Raw genomic sequence first — 23,694 nt, forward strand, 5'->3', positions numbered from 1 at the left:
AGGAGTGTGAGGAAGGTCAGAGAGAGAACACCTGGAGAGGACGTGAAGGGGTGGCTACTGGAGAAGATGAAAAGCACAGAGGAAGAAACTTGGTATATAAGAAATACTAAGGACAAACACAAGGCTTGTCCTGGCTGTTCCATTCGCCCGTCAGGCATGAATCAAAAGTGACGGATCCGACCAATTACAGAATTCAGACGACAGTGAAAAAAAAATAAAATGAGAAGAGATGACTAGACATAAGAGGATATAAAAGATAAACGTCAAGATCTGTGTATAATAAGGAGTTACCAGTCTTTAGGATTACCACAATGGGGTGAGGGTGTGGCCCGCGGGAGCCCTCAGGGAGACGGAGTTAGAAGAAAACTTCACATGTGACCAGATGTGCTGGAGACCCGTGCACCAGGTGGTGTCTCCCTGCACGTACTGACAGTATTCACTTTATTTTTCTATTTATTATACTTTGTCGCTGTCTCCCGCGTTGGCGAAGTAACGAAAACAAACAGACAAAAGAATGGCCCAACTCACCCACATACACATGTATATACATACACGTCCACACACGCACATATACATACCGATACATTTTAACGCATACATACATATACATACACAGACATATACATATATACACAAGTAAATATTCATACTTGCTGCCTTCATCCATTCCCGTCGCCACCCCGCCACACATGAAAGGGCAGCGCTAGGAAAAGACAACAAAGGCCACATTCGTTCACACTCAGTCTCTAGCTGTCATGTGTAATGCACCGGAACCACAGCTCCTTTTCCACATCCAGGCCCCACAAACTTTCCATGGTTTACCCCAGACGATTCACATTTCCTGCTTCAATCCACTGACGGCACGTCGACCCCGGTATACCACGACGTTCCAATTCACTCTATTCCTTGCACGCCTTTCACCATCCTGTATGTTCAGGTCTCGATCGTTCAAAATCTTTTTCACTCCATCATTCCACCTCCAATTTGGTTTCCCACTTATCCCCGTTCCCTCGATCTCTAACACATATATCCTCTTTGTCAATCTTTCCTCATTCATTCTCTCCATGTGACCAAACCATTTCAGTACTCCCTCTTCTGCTCTCAACCACACTCTTTTTATTACCACACAGCTCTCTTACCCTTTCATTACTTACACATTGTCCTCAAACATCTCATTTCCAACACATTCACCCTCCTCCGCACAATCCTATCTACAGCCCACGCCTCGTAACCATATTATTACATGGTTGGAACCACTATTCCTTCAAACATACCCATTTTTGCTTTCCGAGATAATGTTCTCGACTTCCACACATTCTTTAACGCTCCTAGAACCTTTGCCCCTTCCCCCATCCTGTGACTCACTTCCGCTTCCAAGGTTCCATCCGCTGCCAAATCCACTCCCAGATATCTAAAACACTTCACTTCCTCCAGCTTTTCTCCATTCAAACTTACCTCCCAATTAACTTGTCCCTCAACCCTACTGAACCTAATAACCTTGCTCTTATTCACATTTACTCTCAGCTTTCTTCTTTCACACACAACCAAACTCAGTCACCAGCTTCTGCAGTTTCTCACTCGAATCAGCCACCAGCGTTGTATCATCAACTCCCGCACGAACACATGCCTTACATCCTTGATAAAAACTTTTCACTGCTTCAAGCAACTTACCTCACACCATATACTCTTAATACCTTCCAAAGATCATCTCTATCAACTCTATCATATGCCTTCTCAAGATCCATAAATGCTACATACATATCCGTTTCTCAAAGTATTTCTCACATACATTCTTCAAAGCAAACACCTGATCCACACATCCTCTACCACTTCTGAAACCACACTGCTCTTCCCCAATCTGATGCTCTGCACATGCCTTCACCCTCTCAATCAATACCCTCCCATATAATTTCCCAGGAATACTCAACAAACTTATACCTCTGTAATTTGAACACTCATCTTTATCCTCTTTTGCTTTTGTACAATGGCACTATGCATATATTCCGCCAATCCTCAGGCGTGTACCGACAGTCCGTACACAAATCTTAAATCTCTTCAAAGGGTGATACGCTGAGGTCAAAGTGACGTTACCTTTAAGCAACGAGAGTATTAGAATCATGTTTAAATACTTACGTCCTCGAAGTCGCAAGCAAGACATCTGAGGAGACCTAACCCCGAGACTTTCTTGTACGAATGGAATTGGGGAAGACTGATCTTGAACAGTTGAGGTGTTGCACAAAAAGCGTCGTCTTCAAGTTACGGAACACCACCTGGAAATAAACGGAGGATTTTAATAGATGGTTAGGAAGGACTGACGTGAGGGGGTAATAACAGAGACAGATGCTGAAGGCCGCAACACCTGCTACAGATGCGACAGTCTCTTGCAATCTATAGAGTTGGTAGATTGTATGTTGACCGGTAAAGGGGCATCTGATACTCCCTCTCTCACTACAGATTCATAAAGAAGTATGAATTAAAGGATTGTGTTAGGAGAGAACGTCTTCACTAGGTACCATGTTTCCTAACAACAGCAACAACCACAACTTTGAGATGGCTTCCCAAACCAGGCGACATATAAAATGGTGACCCTCAGGCATCAGGATAAGAAATGATGTGTTTTTTTTTGTCTATATAAATAACTAGTCAGAGCGATGTCAATCGCCTGGATACATGTGGTGTGTGTGTGTGTGTGTGTGTGTGTGTGTGTGTGTGTGTGTGTGTAAGTGTGGTGTGCGGGTGGTGTGTGTGTGTGTGTGTGTGTGTGGACATACATACATAAGAACTAAGACATGGCACATAAGAACAAGGTTAAGAGACGGGTCAACACGAGAGTAAAACCCTCTCCCCGCAACACACACACACACAGTAATTACATATGAGTAAACACTAATAATGACAACACTAGTTTACCAGGGCATCTCAGCCAACTGCAGAGCTGGTCTGATGATAAACGGCTGATGAAATATCATCCGAGTGAACACCAAGTAACGAGGATGAACCACCCTGAGAGGAGGCCCGAGTGTGATATCATAACCCAGCGGGTGCTGAGCAACAGCAATGTGTGCGTGAGAGAGAGAGAGACCCGAGAGTCGTCATAGTGCTTCAGCCGTCGCCAGAGCTGAACATCAGCATTGTGAGGAAGACAAACTGTCTGTTCACCAATACTAGACTCGTATCTGAATGCATGGATAGGGAAATATCTGATCTACAGGTCAAGGCATAAAGCTTACACTGAGACTGGAACTTGCTTCTCAGGTCTGGTCACCACAATACAGATGCCCAGGGAGTTGGCTGAGAGACCAGAAAGAGGCAACAGCAACGACAACAATACCAGAAATACAAGAGCTGAGCTACACTGAGAGGCTGAGGGATACACACTACCTCTCACGGAGAGGAGGACAGACGTGGGGACCCCAGGCCCCAGCCTTCAAGTTTCTGGGTAAGTTGAGCAACTTCGGCACTGAAGAGTTCTCCAAGACGCTCGAACACAGTAATCACAGATCATGATGAAATGCGACACCAGAGGCTTATAAGACAGAACGTGAAGACATGCTGCGTAAGAGAGAACGTGAAGACATACTGTGTAAGAGAGAACGTGAGGACATGCTATGTAAGAGAGAACGTGAAGACATACTGTGTAAAAGAGAACGTGAAGACATGCTGTGTAAGTGGGAATAATCTATGTGAAGAAATGGTGAATGTTGGCGGTACATTGATGTTTAAAAAAATGTACATGATGGTGAAGAAAGTAGAACTCTCTCCCGGTACTGTTCAAACAGGTACTAACTTACACACACACACACACACACACACACACACTTTAGTATCACGTGAACCAGGAAATAGGGGACCATAAAACAAGGCAAGCAAATTACGACCAGCCAATTAATGCACGCTAGGCAGAACCTGTTATCAGGCACACATAACCAACCTGGCCATTTCTTTTTGTTTAAATTTTGATTCTGAAATCAATAACAGTTTCATACAGGTAAAGGGACCATGAAAGGAGGAAGGAAGGAAGGAAGGGGAAAGAAGTATAGGACGAGAAGTATAGGACATCTATGTTCAAGAAATGAACAAAAAATATTGAAAACAGTTGGAGAAGATACGAAAATTGATGAATCATATCGAAGATCATGAAAAGTGTCTTAAGTGGGAAAGGAAATTCGATATTTGAAAAATACAAGCAAAAAGTGGATGAACAAAGACTTGATGCAGCTAGAGGGATTCAGTAGATGTATGAGCAGAGAAAGGTTATTGCGAGGATTGAATTGACAAAAAAAGATCAGATGGGTCTTAACTGAATGGCCAAGAGATCGTTTAATGCCGCACGGAAACATATGGAAATACCCGCATGATAAAGTACAGAGACCATCTATCAAGTAATAGTGAGCGAAGAGGAGAAGCAGAGGCTGTTATGAGACTGTCGAACAGTACCAGACCACAGAGACCTGAGGATGGTGACGGAGAGGAACACAGGGAAACACGTGAAGCTGCAGAGAGCATAACAGACACTGCTTGAGTCAAGGATAATCTGGGACACTTATGGTCCAGGAGATGCGACACAAGGACAATCTGGGACACTTATGGTCCAGGACATGCGACACAAGGACACTCTGGGACACTTATGGTCCAGGAGATGCGACACAAGGACAATCTGGGACACTTATGGTCCAGGAGATGCGACACAAGGACACTCTGGGACACTTATGGTCCAGGAGATGCGACACAAGGACAATCTGGGACACTTATGGTCCAGGAGATGCGACACAAGGACACTCTGGGACACTTATGGTCCAGGAGATGCGACACAAGGACACTCTGGGACACTTATGGTCCAGGACATGCGACACAAGGACAATCTGGGACACTTATGGTCCAGGAGATGCCACACAAGGACACTCTGGGACACTTATGGTCCAGGAGATGCCACACAAGGACACTCTGGGACACTTATGGTACAGGAGATGCGAGAATCAAGACCCTACGGAGTGTACAGTACTTCCTTCTTCTTCTTCTTCTTGTTTGAACACTTGTTTCTTGTTGTTGTTTGAGATTAAACCTCCTTACGACTCAGGAGGTGCGGGCCCTATGCTCTAGGGCGGCCCCGCCGGTGGTGAGGGACCTAAGCACCGAGCCCAGGGGGTCTGGGTTTGTTATCCCATCCCGGCTCCCACGAGAGCCAGGCTTACTCTCTGAATACTCGCTGGCACAAAATATTTGATCAATAACCAAAAAACATGGAGGATGACGAGACACACTTATGAACAGACCAGAAAAGTGGACGATGGACTGGACGATGGACTGGACGATAAACAGACTTGAGGCACAGAGGAAAGGGTGAAGAAGAAAGGAGGGAAGGAACGCTGATCAAAAGACTCAGAAAGAGAAACCTGGACTCACAAAGAGACAGAATGAGACAGCAAGAGGCACATGTATAGAGGCAGCAATAACGGTATAGAGATGGAGACAATGATAAAGAATGGTAAGAATAGAGATAAGAGAAGAGACAGACCGAGACAGATAGACAGAGAAATAGAGATTGACACAGAGATGGAGACAGACAGACAGAAAGAGATAAAAACTGACAAGGTAGGTATAGACAAAGGGATGGATGAAAAGGTACAAAAAGACATGGAAAGTTAGGGATACAGAGATAAATAGACAGATTAATAAATAGATATATACAGATGAGTGAACAAATAGATATATTGATATACAACAAAAACACTTACGTATTGAAACTTACAACGAGAATTTACCATATGGTAGGCTGGTGGGTGGCACTCTCCTAGGAAAATACACAATGTTCACAAGATGCCTCGTCCACCTCCGCCAAACAATGTTCAAAAGCGATGTCACACTAACACTTTAGGATTCCGTCATGTCTCTTTTGGCCTTGAGTCCCATCTGCGGACGTCTGGGCATGGAACTGGCAAGGTTCCTGATGTTTTGGGTCCACAGGGTCATGATCCCCTGCAAGAGGCAGCCGCCTGGTCGTGCGTGTCAGCGCCCAGTGCGCCCAGAAACCTCATGCGTACAAAGAATTTCTTGCTTCCAGGAGAGAATTTGGGTTTTCCTCCTCTTCAGAAAGGTAAGAGCCAACGATCTTCAAGCACAGGTGGAAAAAATACAGCGGTCAAAAGAAAAAATTTCCAAAATGAGAAAGCTGCCAGGGAGAGTAAAGAAAGATCAGCCTTCCCTAAAGATAGCCTGAAGCACACCGAGGCGGTTTGCTGGTGCTCACACCGTTAGAGACACACTATCATTAGCGACCAGATGTACCATGATTTACCCTCTCGATTCCCAGGCGAGTAATACTGGTGATATACCTCCCTGGTCAGTGGCTGCCTACTACCTACGTATATATATATATATTCCTATGAGTCCACGGGGAAAATGAAACACGAAAAGTTCCTAAGTGCACTTTCGTGTAATAATCACATAATCAGGGGTGACACAAGAGAGAAATGTAACGTTATATTTCTCTCTTGTGTCTCCCCTGATGATGTAATTATTAAACGAAAGCGCACTTGGGAACTTATCGTGTTTCATTTTCCCCGTGGACTCATAGGAATATCTTGATCACGCGCAAAATTGTGATCCTTTCCAACACGTATATATATATATATATATATATATATATATATATATATATATATATATATATATATATATATATATATATAGAGAGAGAGAGAGAGAGAGAGAGAGAGACATGGTCACAGTAACGAAGGTAAACAATCGTAGACATTGCTTGCTCTCAGGGCACTTGTGAAGTTAGTGATGTAGTGCCTGCCGGGTCGTGGGTCTGTGTGCACTAATGATAAATGAAGGAGGAACACAAGAGCATGACCACAAAGCTGTGGCAGGAAGAAAGAACACAAAGTAATGGGAAACAGAAAAATGTTTCGTCACGTTAACTGGGAATTCAGAGAAACTGGGAGAAGAATAGCTGGTGAGAACTGAATCAAAAATGGGTAGAGAACTGACAAAATAATAACTATAATAAAAGTATGGGGGACATACTATGATATATAATACTAAGAAAACAACTGCTGCGGATATAAGTAGTAATAATCAATGATTTAAATGAATAGAAAAAAAGGGTAGATATTTAGAACAAGGTATGCCTCCGGCGCTATCAAATGCAGACCCCAGACTAGAGCACGCTGGCAAAAGTCATGTCCAGGGGGACAGCCCATCCCGGCCGCCACTACTATCGTGTTACCCATTACCATACGATAAAACAAAGGACCCAGCACTACCCTGCCACTGTCATTACTCTCCTCTAAACACTCCACCACAATACCATTGTAAACTAATCTCGCTCATGTTCCTGAGCCAGTAAGCGTGGGGTATCGTTCACTGGTTTCCAAAATCCAGATCCTAAAGAGGAGCAGCTGGAAGATGTAATAGCTGGACTTATTTCTGGATGATGACGGTGTTGAAGGACTTAATGCAACGAGAGGAAGAAAAGAAAATGATAACTTAGGAAGAAAATGAGGAACAGGAACATGAGTCACGAGAGGTCATTGGACTGACCACAAGGAGTGTCGCCTTCATCACAGAAGTTCTGATAATGGACAGAGCAAGAGTGAGGGAGGGAAGGAAAGTCTCCCAGGGGAGAGGATGTTGGGTGACCTGGTTAAAGACAATGTTGGAGGAGCTGGACCAGAGCCAGACCAGTCCAGGAGAAGTGCATCAAACTGGAAAGATGGACAGAACTGATGACTGAATCAGAGACCAAGGTTTTATCTTAACCCTTGGCCTCGACGGGACGTCATGCTCAAGGGTCGTAACGTCATGTTCAAGAGCCATAACGACATGCTCAAGAGTCGTAAAGTCATGTTCTAGAGTCGTAACGTCATGCTCAAGGGTCGTAACGTCATGCTCAAGAGTCGTAACGTGATGTTCAAGGGTCGTAACGTCATGTTCAAGAGTCGTAACGTGATGTTCAAGGGTCGTAACGTCATGCTCAAGAGTCGTAACGTGATATTCAAGGGTCGTAACGCCATGTTCAAGTGTCGTAACGTCATGTTCAAGAGTCGTAAGGTGATGTTCAAGGGTCGTAACGTCATGCTCAAGAGTCGTAACGTGATGTTCAAAGGTCGTAACGTGATGTTCAAGGGTCGTAACGTCATGTTCAAGAGTCGTAACGTGATGTTCAAGGGTCGTAACGTCATGCTCAAGGGCCATAACGTTATGCTCAAGGGTCGTAACGTCATGCTCAAGAGTCGTAACGTCATGTTCAAGGGTCGTAACGTCATGTTCAAGAGTCGTAACGTGATGTTCAAGGGTCGTAACGTCATGCTCAAGGGCCGTAACGTCATGCTCAAGGGTCGTAACGTCATGTTCAAGGGTCGTAACGTCATGTTCAAGAGTCGTAACGTGATGTTCAAGGGTCGTAACGTCATGCTCAAGAGTCGTAACGTGATGTTCAAGAGTCGTAACGTGATGTTCAAGGGTCGTAAAGTCATGCTCAAGTGTCGTAACGTCATGTTCAAGTGTCGTAACGTCATGTTCAAGAGTCGTAACATCATGCTCAAGGGTCTTAACGTCATGTTCAAGGGTCGTAACGTCATGTTCAATAGTCGTAACGTTATGCTCATGGGTCGTAACGTCATGCTCGAGTCGTAACGTCATGTTCAAGGGTCGTAACGTCATGTTCAAGAGTCGTAACGTCATGCTCAAGGGTCGTAACGTCATGTTCAAGGGTCGTAACGTCATGTTCAAGGGTCGTAACGTTATGTTCAAGGGTCGTAACGTCATGTTTTGAGTCGTAACGTCATGTTCAATAGTCGTAACGTTATGCTCAAGGGTCGTAACGTCATGTTCAAGTGTCGTAACATCATGCTTAAGGGTCGTAACGTCATGTTCAAGTGTCGTAACATCATGCTTAAGGGTCGTAACGTCATGTTCAAGGGCTTGCGAGAGCTACACGAACGGTGAGGCAGTACAGGTGCAGAGCCGGAGGGGTGAGTGCGTGAGGGAGGCACACAACACGCTCAAGGACGCTCATGTGGAGAACATCAAACAAAATAGAACAAAAAAAAACCCCAGTTAACGTTACAGTACGACGACTCAGCTGAAGAATTACTGAAGTTAAGGTAACGAAGAGCGAGAGGTAGATCTGCGATAATACTAGGGGGTCACACGAAAACAACAACACTGGACTGAGGGGAAAGAAAATACGGAGGAAAAATCATATAACAAGGATACAGAGAGAGAGAGAGAGAGAGAGAGAGAGAGAGAGAGAGAGAGAGAGAGAGAGAGAGAGAGAGAGAGAGAGAGAGAGAGAGGCATGATTTACGAGGCCTCGAGAATAAGAACGGTCGAGACGAACTGGAGGGTCGATCGTGATGGACCATCTTCCGAACGAAAGGACACACAGTGGCAGCACGAGACCAGGCAAATAGAACTGGACAACGTGAAATTCCCCAGGAAGATGGCAGCTTGAGAGAGAGAGAGAGAGAGAGAGAGAGAGAGAGAGAGAGAGAGAGAGAGAGAGAGAGAGAGAGAGAAACTAGCAGTAGTAGCGAATCAGAAGACTCTGACAAGTGTGGAAATTCACACTACGAGTCCCGTGTCTGCAGCAGATGAAGCTGGATCAGAAGACAACTGACGTTTGGAGCTAAAAAATTCGAATGGAGGAGAACATGCGAGATAACCACAGCACTGCTGAGAGACCGTACCTACCGAGGTAGCTAACCTGCATGTGGGTGTGCCCACAGCAGTCCACACCATGGCAGAAAAGAGGAGAAACAGGACACTGAGGGAGGAGCGACGGCTCTCCATGTGAAGAGAGAGGCTTGAGCTCCCAGCAGGCCCTGTGGCACGAGAGTCTATTCCAGAAATATGTAATGGAAAGGAATATGATTGACAGAAATTGCCTAACTATTCTGATAGCTTTTTCTCGCCAGAGGAAACGATTCATATAAAGTTTAGCGAAGTCTACAGAGAGCGCGAGGCAAGAGATGGGTACCCGAGATGATCTTGGAGAGCGGGAAACGGAGATCCAGCAGACCTGGTTTAACAGATGGTGTCAATAGACCGAGAAAAGTACACGTACACTGTGGATGAAACATGGAAGGTACGTTAGCCAGCTGTGTCTGACTGATTCAAGAGAACACGAAGTGAACCGAAGAGACGAAAAGAAAAAACTGAAAATAACGTTACGGAATAAGCCAGTGAACATCTGAGGAAATTCCATATAGGTACGTAAAGACCGATTTTTTTGTCTTAGTTAAACGAACAATTCATTCGAATAAAGAAACCATAATGTAAAACAATCAAGGCGGAGAAGGGCAAACTAAATTAAACTATGAATGAATTTCAAAGTGATGTTACAGCTGACGACAACCCTTCCTCGCTTCACCAGTGGTGTGTGTGTGGCCTGGGAAAACGCTGAGTCATGAAGGAAATAGATCCAATCAGGCCCTGATGGCAACTCTACCTACATCTTAAAGAAAGGCTGCTGAACACCCAAGCGGACCGCTTGATATGGTCAAGATATCACTATACAAGTGATCAAAGCCGATGAGGGAGGGAACAGGGAGCAAACATTGTGCTTATCTTAGGGAAGGCGACAGAAAAATTCCTTACAGAACAGCATTACTAATAAATGTGATTTTGTCAACTGAAAGAAGGGATTATAATGATGCAAAATGATTACGAAAGAAATGTTTTCTGAACAAGAGACTACACTAATTCAAAAAAACATATGTAATAACAACCTTTTAGGCTTTTCTAAAAAGGCAAGGTACAACCATGCCAATAAAAAAATATGAAGGTAAACTGCCTGTTATCAAATTATCGGAAAGCATTTGACACTTTCCCTCAAAAGAGCGGTTAAAAAAAATCTAACTTTACGCAGTAGTAAAAGAAGGTATCTCTCAATGGACTGATAAGTATGTACCTGGTATGGAACAGAACACTCATGATAGAGGTGTATCTTCGAGCTGGCACATTGAACACTGTCGTTCCACAAGGTACAGGTCCCAGGCTGCAGTTTTTCCTGGCATGAAAGGAATTCGCAGAATGTGATGAATTTAACCTAAATACATCAGCGGATAGAGACAAGATCATGAGAGAAGGGAAGCCTTGCATGAGGCCAGAACTGCATCCAACATTGGCCAATGGAACTGAACTAAATACTGAGTTTCCAAGATGGAAATAATGGAACTAGTTAACGAGTCACACTCTGCAGGATATAACAAGAATAATCCACCTGCGAAGTCCTTGAAACGATACACATCAAAAAACTGTATTAGAAAGACTGTCTGGGAGGCAAAACACATCTTGACCGTTGCCTTAATCACCAACAAATACACGAACGAGAAGTCTCAGAAAACATGTTCGACTTATGTTACAGACAGGGATTGAAATATGGACGACAACTTTGGTTCTGACTCTCCAGGAAGACAGCCATACATCAAGGAAGGACGAAAGATATCACCGGAGCAACAAGATCTGAGTCGCTGGCAGAGGAGAGCTATTATAGACTGAGCCACTGGCAGAGGAGAGTAATCTTAGATCAAGCCACTGGAAGAGGAGAATTGTCCTAAACTGAGCCACTGGGAGAAGAGGGCAGTCCTAGACTAAGCCACTGGGAGAAGAGGGCAGTCCTAGACTGAGCCACTGGGAGAAGAGGGCAGTCCTAGGCTGAGCCACTGGAAGAGGAGAATTGTCCTAAACTGAGCCACTGGGAGAAGAGGGCAGTCCTAGACTAAGCCACTGGGAGAAGAGGGCAGTCCTAGACTGAGCCACTGGGAGAAGAGGGCAGTCCTAGACTGAGCCACTGAGAGAAGAGGGCAGTCCTAGACTGAGCCACTGGGAGAAGAGGGCAGTCCTAGACTGAGCCACTGGGAGGAGAGGGCAGTCCTAGACTGAGCCACTGGGAGAGGAGAGCAGCCTAAGGTTTACCCCAATTAGGGAAGAGGCAATCAGTCAAAATCTACTAACATCGTTCAAGATCTTTAATGGACTCTCAGTCGTCGATAATAATTCTTTTAATTTGAGAAGAATCTTATAACTGGAGGACATGACAAGCAATACAGCAATCCATGTGTCGGGAAACAATTCAAGTTCTTTATCTGGGAAATCTTTGTGGGTCCAGTGAACAGACTCAGTGAAGACGAGACGATGGCAACGTAAACCAGAGAAAAATGACAAACTATCGCAAGGAAACAGGAAAAGCAGTTGGTCCCTACCACAAGATAACTCCCTTACAATCCACACACACACACACACACACACACACACACACACACACACACTACTATTGCTTACGCTAGGGTGGGTGTGTAAACACATATAGAATAAAGACATAATACATATATATACAAGGTTACGTAACATATAAATAGTAATCAAACTGACATACACACATACAGAAGAGTAAGGGGTGACCTGATCACAGTGTTTCAAGAGTGTATAACACATCGATGACATGGACAGTGAACATTTCTTCTAGAGTTATAGGGAGTTATGGAGTTATAGAGTTATAGAACTTAACATGTAATTAATATAGAAACTTGTTAAAGCGGATACAAACAAGTACTTTTATATTATAGGAGAACTGGATGAAAGGAACAGCATGACTGGGGACATAGTTAATGTAGACACCAGACATGAATTTACGAAGCTGTATGAGAGTAGAGAATGTTCAAGAGATGGGGCCCCATGAGTGCAAAACTCCCTCCCCATACAGTACAAATAGGTAATCATATACATGTAATTACATATGAGGAGTTCAAGGACGAAAGTATAATCCTAGAAGAGAGACAATATAAAAGAGTATGTTGTGCTCTCCAATGCTTATTTCGGAGACAGGCTGGGAGGCTGAGGCACAAAATCCTGAGGAACACAGGAGTGCCACAATATGTTGTGTAAAATGTTCAACGAGGACGTAGAAAAGTGTGCACCAGCAGTAGGGAACACAGACAAGGGATCAGACAATAGAGAATAAAAACAAGGAGGTGGCCCAGCAGGAGGCATGTAAAAGCAAAGGTACACAGACGCCCTGTGGAAGACTGTTGTCTGACATAGAAGTCAGGGATGTACTGGACACATGTAAGAGGAGAGCAGCCCTAGACTGAGCCCCTGGGAGAGGAAAGCAGTTCTAGACAGAGCCACTGTAAGGGGAGAGTAAGCGAAGAGAGGGGGAACAAGTGAGGTATGAAAATATACAGATGATCAGTCAAAGGCAGACTTTACACTGTGTCATTCATAAAGGGGGAAAAATACTTAACAGTAAAGGGAGAAAATATCAGATGAAAGAAATCAGAGGGAAAAACTCACTGATGCAGATGAAGACATACGTGAAAAATCTGAACACAAAGTTTGATAATGTGTTTACATTCGCCAACTGGAAGTCCCACTGTTACCAAACAGGGAGTTGGAAAGGGATATATCAACGAAAATAGTATGGTATAGATGGTGTAGGACTCCAGAAAGAGTGCCTGGATATCCTTGTCGGACTACCGGTGATGTTTAAGGTCTTACACAAGGAGGGTACTGTTCTAACACAATGGAAGAACATCAGTGTAGCACCATTGTTTGAGAAAGGCGACAGAGAAGTAGCCATGAACTACACACCACTATCGCAAACGACTGTGATCTACGAGGTGCTAAAGGGAGTAATCATCTTCTCTTGTATCTTGCAAGTCAGAGACTCGTTAGCAAATGCGCTAAGTTGCCCCAAACATAGTTAGTCTGTTTCACAGTCTTCCACCCTGATCCTGTGATAAACACAGTCTGGGCGGTTTAATCCACTTCCCATCCTCCTAACTTTATCTTAACTCAGGTTAGATTTTCATCAACCATTTGCCTATCGCTCACCGTGTGTAGGTCTCGTTGCGATAATCGCCGGCCCCAGTTATCTCTTACGTCCCCCACAGTTTTGAGGTCATCAGCAAAATCGGTTAGGTATGATTATGTCTCGATGGTCAGGCCAGAAACAGAGGCGATCCTAGCACCCAGTCCTGAGGGACCCCCCAGTCGTCACTCTACCCCAGCTCACCTTCGTTCCTCCTGTGTTCCCTACCAGTCAGGTACTGTCATTCCATTTACTTAGCCACTCTCGCAAAATTAACCAATTACGTTTAGCTTCATCATCAGCCTTCTGTTGGGGGAGAATGGTCAAAGGGCATCCAGGTACTTCAAGGCATCACAAACCATCGGGTTAATCTAGTTTCCTGATACTGTTTACCTCGTCATAGAAAGGCAACAGATCCGTCAGGCAAGAGTCCCTGCGCTCCTCCTCCTCCTACAGGAGGTTAGGTCAGTGATGGTATGCCTACCATCTCCTTCCCTGAGCCACGACCAATTCTGATCAATGTAACTCATGTACCCATGACGGAGGTATCAGGCCTGAATACTTCTAACTGATGTGTGATTTCGCAAGACGCGAGAGGTTACAGGGACGACGTGAGAGGTTACAGGGACGACGTGAGAGATTACAGGAACGACGCGAGAGGTTACGCGAACGACGTGAGAGGTGACAGGGACGACGTGAGAGGTAACAGGGACGACGTGAGAGGTTACAGGAAAGACATGAGAGGTTACAGGATCGACGCGAAAGGTTACAGGAAAGACGTGAGGGTTACAGGGACGACGTGAGACGTTACAGGAAAGACGTGAGGTTACAGGATCGACGCGAAAAATTACAGGAACGACGTGAGAGGTTACAGGAACGACGTGAGAGGTTACAGGAACGACGCGAAAGGTTACAGGAAAGACGTGAGGGTTACAGGGACGACGTGAGAGGTTACAGGAACGACGTGAGAGGTTACAGGAACGACGTGAGAGGTTACAGGAACGACGCGAAAGGTTACAGGGACGACGTGAGAGGTTACAGGAAAGACGTGAGGTTACAGGAACGACGCGAAAGATTACAGGAACGACGTGAGAGGTTACAGGAACGAAGTGAGAGGTTACAGGAACGACACGAAAGGTTACAGGAAAGACGTGAGGGTTACAGGGACGACGTGAGAGGTTACAGGAACGATGTGAGAGGTTACAGGAAGAACTTGAGAGGTTACAGGAACTATGTAGGACGTTACAGGAACCACGTGAGAGGTTACAGGAACGACGTGGGACGTTACAGAAACCACATGAGAGGCTACAAGAACGACGCGAAAGGTTACAGGAATGACGTTATAGGAACGACGTGAGACGTTACAGGAACCCCGTGAGAGGTTACAGGAACCCCGTGAGAGGTTACAGGAACCCCGTGAGAGGTTACAGGAACCACGTGAGAGGTTACAAGAACCACGTGAGACGTTACAGGAACCACGTGAGAGGTTACAGGAACCACGTGAGAGGTTACAGGATCCACGTGAGAGGTTACAAGAACCACGTGAGAGGTTACAAGAACCACGTGAGACGTTACAGGAACCACGTGAGAGGTTACAAGAACCACGTGAGACGTTACAGGAACCACATGAGAGGTTACAGGAACTACGTGAGAGGTTACAAGAACCACGTGCGACGTTACAGGAACCACGTGAGAGGTTACAGGAACCACGTGAGAGGTTACAAGAACCACGTGAGACGTTACAGGAACCACGTGAGAGGTTACAGGAACCACATGAGAGGTTACAAGAACCACGTGAGAGGTTACAGGAACCACATGAGAGGTTACAGGAACCACATGAGAGGTTACAAGAACCACGTGAGAGGTTACAAGAACCACGTGAGAGGTTACAGGAACCACGTGAGAGGTTACAAGAACCACGTGAGAGGTTACAGGAACCACGTGAGAGGTTACAAGAACCACGTGAGAGGTTACAAGAACCACGTGAGACGTTACAGGAACCACGTGAGAGGTTACAGGAACCACGTGAGAGGTTACAGGATCCACGTGAGAGGTTACAAGAACCACGTGAGAGGTTACAAGAACCACGCGAGACGTTACAGGAACCACGTGAGAGGTTACAAGAACCACGTGAGACGTTACAGGAACCACATGAGAGGTTACAGGAACCAGTGAGAGGTTACAAGAACCACGTGAGACGTTACAGGAACCACGTGAGAGGTTACAGGAACCACGTGAGAGGTTACAAGAACCACGTAAGACGTTACAGGAACCACGTGAGAGGTTACAGGAACCACATGAGAGGTTACAGGAACCACATGAGAGGTTACAGGAACCACATGAGAGGTTACAAGAACCACGTGAGAGGTTACAAGAACCACGTGAGAGGTTACAGGAACCACGTGAGAGGTTACAAGAACCACATGAGAGGTTACAAGAACCACGTGAGAGGTTACAAGAACCACGTGAGAGGTTACAGGAACCACATGAGAGGTTACAAGAACCACGTGAGAGGTTACAAGAACCACGTGAGAGGTTACAAGAACCACGTGAGAGGTTACAGGAACCACGTGAGAGGTTACAAGAACCACGTGAGAGGTTACAGGAACCACGTGAGAGGTTACAGAACCACGTGAGAGGTTACAAGAACCACGTGAGAGGTTACAAGAACCACGTGAGAGGTTACAAGAACCACGTGAGAGGTTACAGGAACCACGTGAGAGGTTACAAGAACCACGTGAGAGGTTACAAGAACCACGTGAGAGGTTACAAGAACCACGTGAGAGGTTACAGGAACCACGTGAGAGGTTACAAGAACCACGTGAGAGGTTACAGGAACCACGTGAGAGGTTACAAGAACCACGTGAGAGGTTACAAGAACCACGTGAGAGGTTACAGGAACCACGTGAGAGGTTACAAGAACCACGTGAGAGGTTACAGAACCACGTGAGAGGTTACAAGAACCACGTGAGAGGTTACAGGAACCACGTGAGAGGTTACAAGAACCACGTGAGAGGTTACAAGAACCTACGTGAGAGGTTACAGGAACGCTAAAATATTGGTGAGAGAAGAAGACAAAAATGAAACAATCAGAGAAATGGATGATGGAGATTAATCCTGGTAACTAGAAGACAGAAACTGGAGAAGGAGAGACAGACTCGTGTGTGAGGACCCACTCACTGTGAGGACCCACCCACTGTGAGGACCCACCCACTGGGGAGTACCCACCCACTGTGAGTACCCACCCACTGGGGAGTACCCACCCACTGTGAGGACCCACCCACTGGGGAGTACCCACCCACTGTGAGGACCCACCCACTGGCGAGTACCCACCCACTGTGAGGACCCACCCACTGTGAGGACCCACCCACTGGCGAGTACCCACCCACTGTGAGGACCCACCCACTGGCGAGTACCCACCCACTGTGAGGACCCACCCACTGGCGAGTACCCACCCACTGTGAGGACCCACCCACTGGGGAGTACCCACCCACTGTGAGGACCCACCCACTGGGGAGTATCCACCCTCTGTGAGGACCCACCCACTGGGGAGTACCCACCCACAGTGAGGACCCACCTACTGGGGAGTACCCACCCACTGTGAGGACCCACCCACTGGGGAGTACTTACCCACTGTGAGGGCCCACCCACTGGGAGTACCCACCCACTGGGGAGTACCCACCCACTGTGAGGACCCACCCACTGGGGAGTACTTACCCACTGTGAGGAACCACCCACTGGGAGTACCCACCCACTGGGGAGTACCCACTCACTGTGAGGACCCACCCACTGGGAGTACCCACCCACTGTGAGGACCCACCCACTGGGAGTACCCACCCACTGTGAGGACCCACCCTCTGGGGAGTACTTACCCACTGTGAGGACCCACCCACTGGGAGTACCCACCCGCTGGGGAGTACCCACCCACTCTGAGGACCCGCCCACTGAGAACCCACCCACTGGGGAGTACCCACCCAATATGAGGACCCACCCACTGGGGAGTACCTACCCACTGTGAGGACCCACCCACTGGGAGTACCCACCCACTGGGGAGTACCCATCCACTGTGAGGACCCACCCACTGGGGAGTACCTACCCACTGTGAGGACCCACCCACTGGGGAGTACCTACCCACTGTGAGGACCCACCCACTGGGAGTACCCACCCACTGGGGAGTACCTACCCACTGTGAGGACCCACCCAATGTGAGGACCCACCCACTGGGGAGTACCTACCCACTGTGAGTACCCACCCACTGGGGAGTACCCACCCACTGTGAGGACCCACCCACTGGGGAGTACCTACCCACTGTGAGGACCCACCCACTGGGAGTACCCAACCACTGGGAGTACCCACCCAATGTGAGGACCCACCCACTGGGAAGTACCCACCCACTGTGAGGACCCACCCACTGGGGAGTCCCTACCCACTGAGGATCCACTGACTGGGGAGTACCTACCCTCTGTGAGGACCCACCCACTGGGGAGTACCCACCCACTGGGGAGTACCCACCCAATGTGAGGACCCACCCACTGGGAGTACCCACCCACTGTGAGGACCCACCCACTGGGAGTACCCACTCAATGTGAGGACCCACCCACTGGGGAGTACCCACCCACTGTGAGGACCCACCCACTGGGGAGTACCCACCCACTGTGAGGACCCACCCACTGTGGGAGTACCCACCCACTGTGAGGACCCACCCACTGGGAGTACCCACCCACTGTGAGGACCCACCCACTGGGAGTACCCACCCTCTGTGAGGACCCACCCACTGTGGGAGTACCCACCCACTGTGAGGACCCACTCACTGGGGAGTACCTACCCACTGAGGACCCACTCACTGGGGAGTACCTACCCACTGTGAGGACCCACTCACTGGGGAGTACCTACCCACTGTGAGGGATGAACATATCACAAGTCAGAGTGTGAGGGAGGCGGACGGCACTGACCTCCTGCGCGGGGGAGGAGGGTTGTGAGGGAGGCAAACCCATGTTACCGTCGACGGTAAAATGTACGTACAGGAACACGGACAGTAAAATGTACGTACAGGAACACGGACAGTAAAATGTACGTACAGGAACACGGACAGTAAAATGTACGTACAGGAACACGGACAGTAAAATGTACGTACAGGAACACAGACAGTAAAATGTACGTACAGGAACACAGTAAAATGTACGTACAGGAACACAGACAGTAAAATGTACGTACAGGAACACAGACAGTAAAATGTACGTACAGGAACACAGTAAAATGTACGTACAGGGACACGGACAGTAAAATGTACGTACAGGAACACAGTAAAATGTACGTACAGGAACACGGACAGTAAAATGTACGTACAGGAACACAGTAAAATGTACGTACAGGAACACGGACAGTAAAATGTACGTACAGGAACACGGACAGTAAAATGTACGTACAGGAACACGGACAGTAAAATGTACGTACAGGAACACGGACAGTAAAATGTACGTACAGGAACACGGACAGTAAAAGGTACGTACAGGAACACGGACAGTAAAATGTACGTACAGGAACACGGACAGTAAAATGTACGTACAGGAACACGGACAGTAAAATGTACGTACAGGAACACGGACAGTAAAATGTACGTACAGGAACACGGACAGTAAAATGTACGTACAGGAACACGGACAGTAAAATGTACGTACAGGAACACGGACAGTAACATGTACGTACAGGAACACGGACAGTAAAATGTACGTACAGGAACACGGACAGTAACATGTACGTACAGGAACACAGACAGTAAAATGTACGTACAGGAACACGGACAGTAAAATGTGGAGGATGACAGACACGAGAAACATGCGACCCCGGATGTGTTCCCTCTGTCCCCGCTCCCTCAACTGGCGAACCTCACAGACCCAGGAGTGAGCGGGACGAGTTAGAGAGAGAAGACGTAACTTTGGAAGAGAGAAAGATAAGGAGTGATATAGTCCTTTAGAGTTAGAAGAGACTCCAGAACAAGAGGACATAACTGGTAGTTAGATTAGAGGAAGGAGAGGAAACAGTTAAGAGCTGTGGACACGCCAGGACAATACAGGACAAGGAGCGTCAAACAGAAAAATTGAAGACTGTTTGATGAAATGTGAGGATTCCAACCACACACACACACACACACACACACACACACACACACACACACACCACACACACACACACACACACAGACACACACACACCACACACACACACACACACACACACCAATATCAATCAGGTTTTGAGTGAATATTCTCATTTAACCTGAGGAAAATTCTGCTGCTGCAGAAAGAAATCACCTGTGTGAGGGGAGCGTTGAGGAAGCCTGTACTTAATCATGACCGCGAGGTGTGTGTGTGTGTGTGTGTGTGTGTGGTGTGTGTGTGTGTGTGTGTGTGTGTGTGTGTGTGTGTCTACCCTGCTACACACGCACACAAGGCCTCCTCGCACAAGATGTCCCCAAGAACGTGAGTAATCTCGGAGAGGCGATACTTCAAAGGCGGAGGCGTCTGTGTTGTGGCGTATTTTGCCTTTCTCAGCGATGGTTCCTGATTACTTGGCTTCTATTCATGATCCGGAGCAGGTGTGTGTGTGTGTGTGTGTGTGTGTGTGTGTGTATGTGTGATGTGTGTGTGTGTGTGTGTGTGTGTGTGTGTGTGTAACATCTCATTATAGAGCAATGACTCCTAAACCCGGGGTCTCCACCCCATATATGGGGTCGGAAACCTCACCAAGAAGGATGCTAAAGATCTCGTGGGATCGCTGGAATACCAAGTGCATTCCTAACAGTAACCTCTGTTATGTCTGAACAGGTCAGCAGATTAGCGCGGTCATATTTTCTATGGTCAGTGTTGCAGGTGGGATGTGCGAGGCCAGATGACCTCCTACTGACCCCAGACTCAGGTGACCTTGATAACCCACACTGAGCAGGGTTGACTGCCACACACAGCCTCACTCTGAACGTAGATCACAAAAGATACGCAGCTGCCACCGCTACACACATCGTTCATATCAAATTTACACACTAACATATCATATATATATATATATATATATATATATATATATATATATATATATATATATATATATATATATATACACACAATCCACTGAGACCCCGGTATACTACATCGTTCCAATTCACTTTATTCCTTGCATGCCTTTCACCCGCCTGCATGTTCAGGCCCCAATCGCTCAAAACCTTTTTCACTCCATCTTTCCACCTCCAATTTGGTCTCCCACTTCTCCTCGTTCCCTGCACCTCTAACACATATATCCTCTTGGTCAATCTTTCCTCACTTATTCTCTACATGTGACCAAACCATTTCAAAACACCCTCTTCTGCTCTCTCAACCACACTCTTTTTACCACCACACATCTCTCTTACCCTTTCATTACTTACTCGATCAAACCACCTCACACCACATATTGTCCTCAAACATCTCATTTCCAGCACAACCACCCTCCTGCGCACAACTCTATCTATAGCCCACACCTCACAACCATATAACATTGTCGGAACCACTATTCCTTCAAACATACCCATTTTTGCTTTCCGAGATAACGTTCTCGACTTCCACACATTTTTCAACGCTTCCAGAACTTTCCCTCCCTCCCCGACCCTATGATTCACTTCCCCTTCCATGGTTCCATCCGCTGCCAAATCCACTCCCAGATATCTAAAACACTTCACTTCCTCCAGTTTTTCTCCATTCACACTTACCTCCCAATTGACTTGTCCCTTAACCCTACTGTACCTATTAACCTTGCTCTTATTCACATTTACATTCAGTTTTCTTCTTTCACACACTTTACCAAACTCAGTCACCAGCTTCTGCGGTTTCTCCCCCGAATCAGCCACCAGCGTTGCATCACCAGCGAACAACAATTGACTCACTTCCCAAGCTCTCTCGTCCACAACAGACTGCATACTTGCCCCTCTTTCCAAAACTTTTGCATTCAATTCCTTAACAACTCCATTCATAAACAAACAACCATGGAGATATCACACACCCCTGTCGCAAACCAACATTCACTGAGAACCAATCACTTTCCTCTCTTCCTACTCGTACACATGCCTTACATCATCGATAAAAACTTTTCACTGCTTCTAACAACTTACCTACCACACCATGTATTCTTAATACCTCCACAGAGCATCTCTATCAACTCTATCTTATGCATTCAACAAACCTTCAAAATACTCACTCCATCTCCTCACATCACCACTACTTGCTATCACCTCCTCATTCGCCCCCTTCACTGATGTTCCCTTTTGTTCCCTTGTCTTACGCACTTTATTTACCTCCTTCCAGAACATCTTTTTATTCTCCCTAAAATTTAATGATACTCTCTCACTCCAACACTCATTTGCCCTCTTTTTCACCTCTTGCACCTTTCTCTTGACCTCCTGCCTCTTTCTTTTATACATCTCCCAGTCATTTGCATTATTTCCCTGCAAAAATCGTCCAAATGCCTCTCTCTTCTCTTTCACCAATAATCTTACATTTTCATCCCACTACTCACCACCCTTTCTAATCTGGCCACCTCCCACGCTTCTCATGCCACAAGCATCTTTTGCGCAAGCCATCACTTCTTCCCTAAATACATCCCATTCCTCCCCCACTCCCCTTACGTCCTTCGTTTTCACCTTTTTCCATTCCGTACTCAGTCTCTCCTGGTACTTCCTCACATAAGTCTTCCTCCCAAGCTCACTTACTCTCACCACTCTCTTCACCCCAACATTCTCTCTTCTTTTCTGAAGACCTCTACAAATCTTCACCTTCGCCTTCGCCTCCATCAGACATCCCTCCAGTTGCACCTCTCAGCACATTAACATCCAAAAGTCTCTCTTTCGCGCGCCTATCAATTAACACGTAATCCATTAACGCTCTCTGGCCATCTCTCCTACTTACATACGTATACTTATGTATATCTCTCTTTTTAAACCAGGTATTCCCAATCACCAGTCCTTTTTCAGCACATAAATCTAAAAGCTCAACGCCATTTCCATTTACAACACTGAAACCCCCATATACACCAATTATTCCCTAACTGCCACATTACTCATCTTTGCATCACCATAACCCGGTCTCGTGCATCAAAACTACTAACATACTCACTCAGCCGCTCCCAAAACACTTGCCTCTCATGCTCTTTCTTCTCATGCCTAGGTGCATATGCACAAATAATCACCCATCTCTCTCCATCCACTTTCAGTTTTACCCATATCAATCAAGAATTTACTTTCTTACACTCGATCACATACTCCCACCACTCCTGTTTCAGGAGTAGTGCTACTCCTTCCCTTGCTCTTGTCCTCTCACTAACCCCTGACTTTACTCCCAAGACATTCCCAAACCACTCTTCCCCTTTACCCTTGAGTTTCGTTTCATTCAGAGCCAAAACATCCAGGATCCTTTCCTCAAACATACTACCTATCTCTCCTTTTTCTCATCTTGGTTACATCCACACACATTTAGACACCCCAATCTGAGCCTTCCAGGAGAATGAGCACTCCCCGCGTGACTCCTTCTGTTTCCCCGTTTAGAAAGTAAAATACAAGGAGGGGTGAGTTTTTAGCCCCCCCGCTCCCGTCCCCTTTAGTCACCTTCTACGACACATGAAGAGTGCGTGGGAAGTAATCTTTCTCCCCTATCCCCAGGGATATATATATATATATATATATATATATATATATATATATATATATATATATATATATATATATATATATATATATTTATTTTTTTATTATACTCTGTCGCTGTCTCCCGCGCCTGCGAGGTAGCGCAAGGAAACAGACGAAAGAAATGGCCCAACCCAACCCCCCCCATACACATGTATATACATACGTCCAC

At 46.3% G+C, this 23,694-nt stretch overlaps 1 long non-coding RNA gene across 2 annotated transcripts in view; it reads right to left on the reverse strand.

Annotated features, from left to right (window-relative positions):
- Positions 1 to 23,694, reverse strand: part of LOC139749023 (uncharacterized) — a 1,138,420-nt gene that overhangs the window by 106,853 nt on the left and 1,007,873 nt on the right. For both annotated transcript variants that reach the window (XR_011712871.1, XR_011712872.1), the window contains one exon: positions 2,134 to 2,270. This is a non-coding gene — a long non-coding RNA (uncharacterized lncRNA). The remainder of the gene's footprint in view (positions 1 to 2,133; positions 2,271 to 23,694) is intronic.

Source organism: Panulirus ornatus, chromosome 1 (genome assembly GCF_036320965.1).
Source record: "Panulirus ornatus isolate Po-2019 chromosome 1, ASM3632096v1, whole genome shotgun sequence".
NCBI classification, from domain to species: domain Eukaryota; kingdom Metazoa; phylum Arthropoda; class Malacostraca; order Decapoda; family Palinuridae; genus Panulirus; species Panulirus ornatus.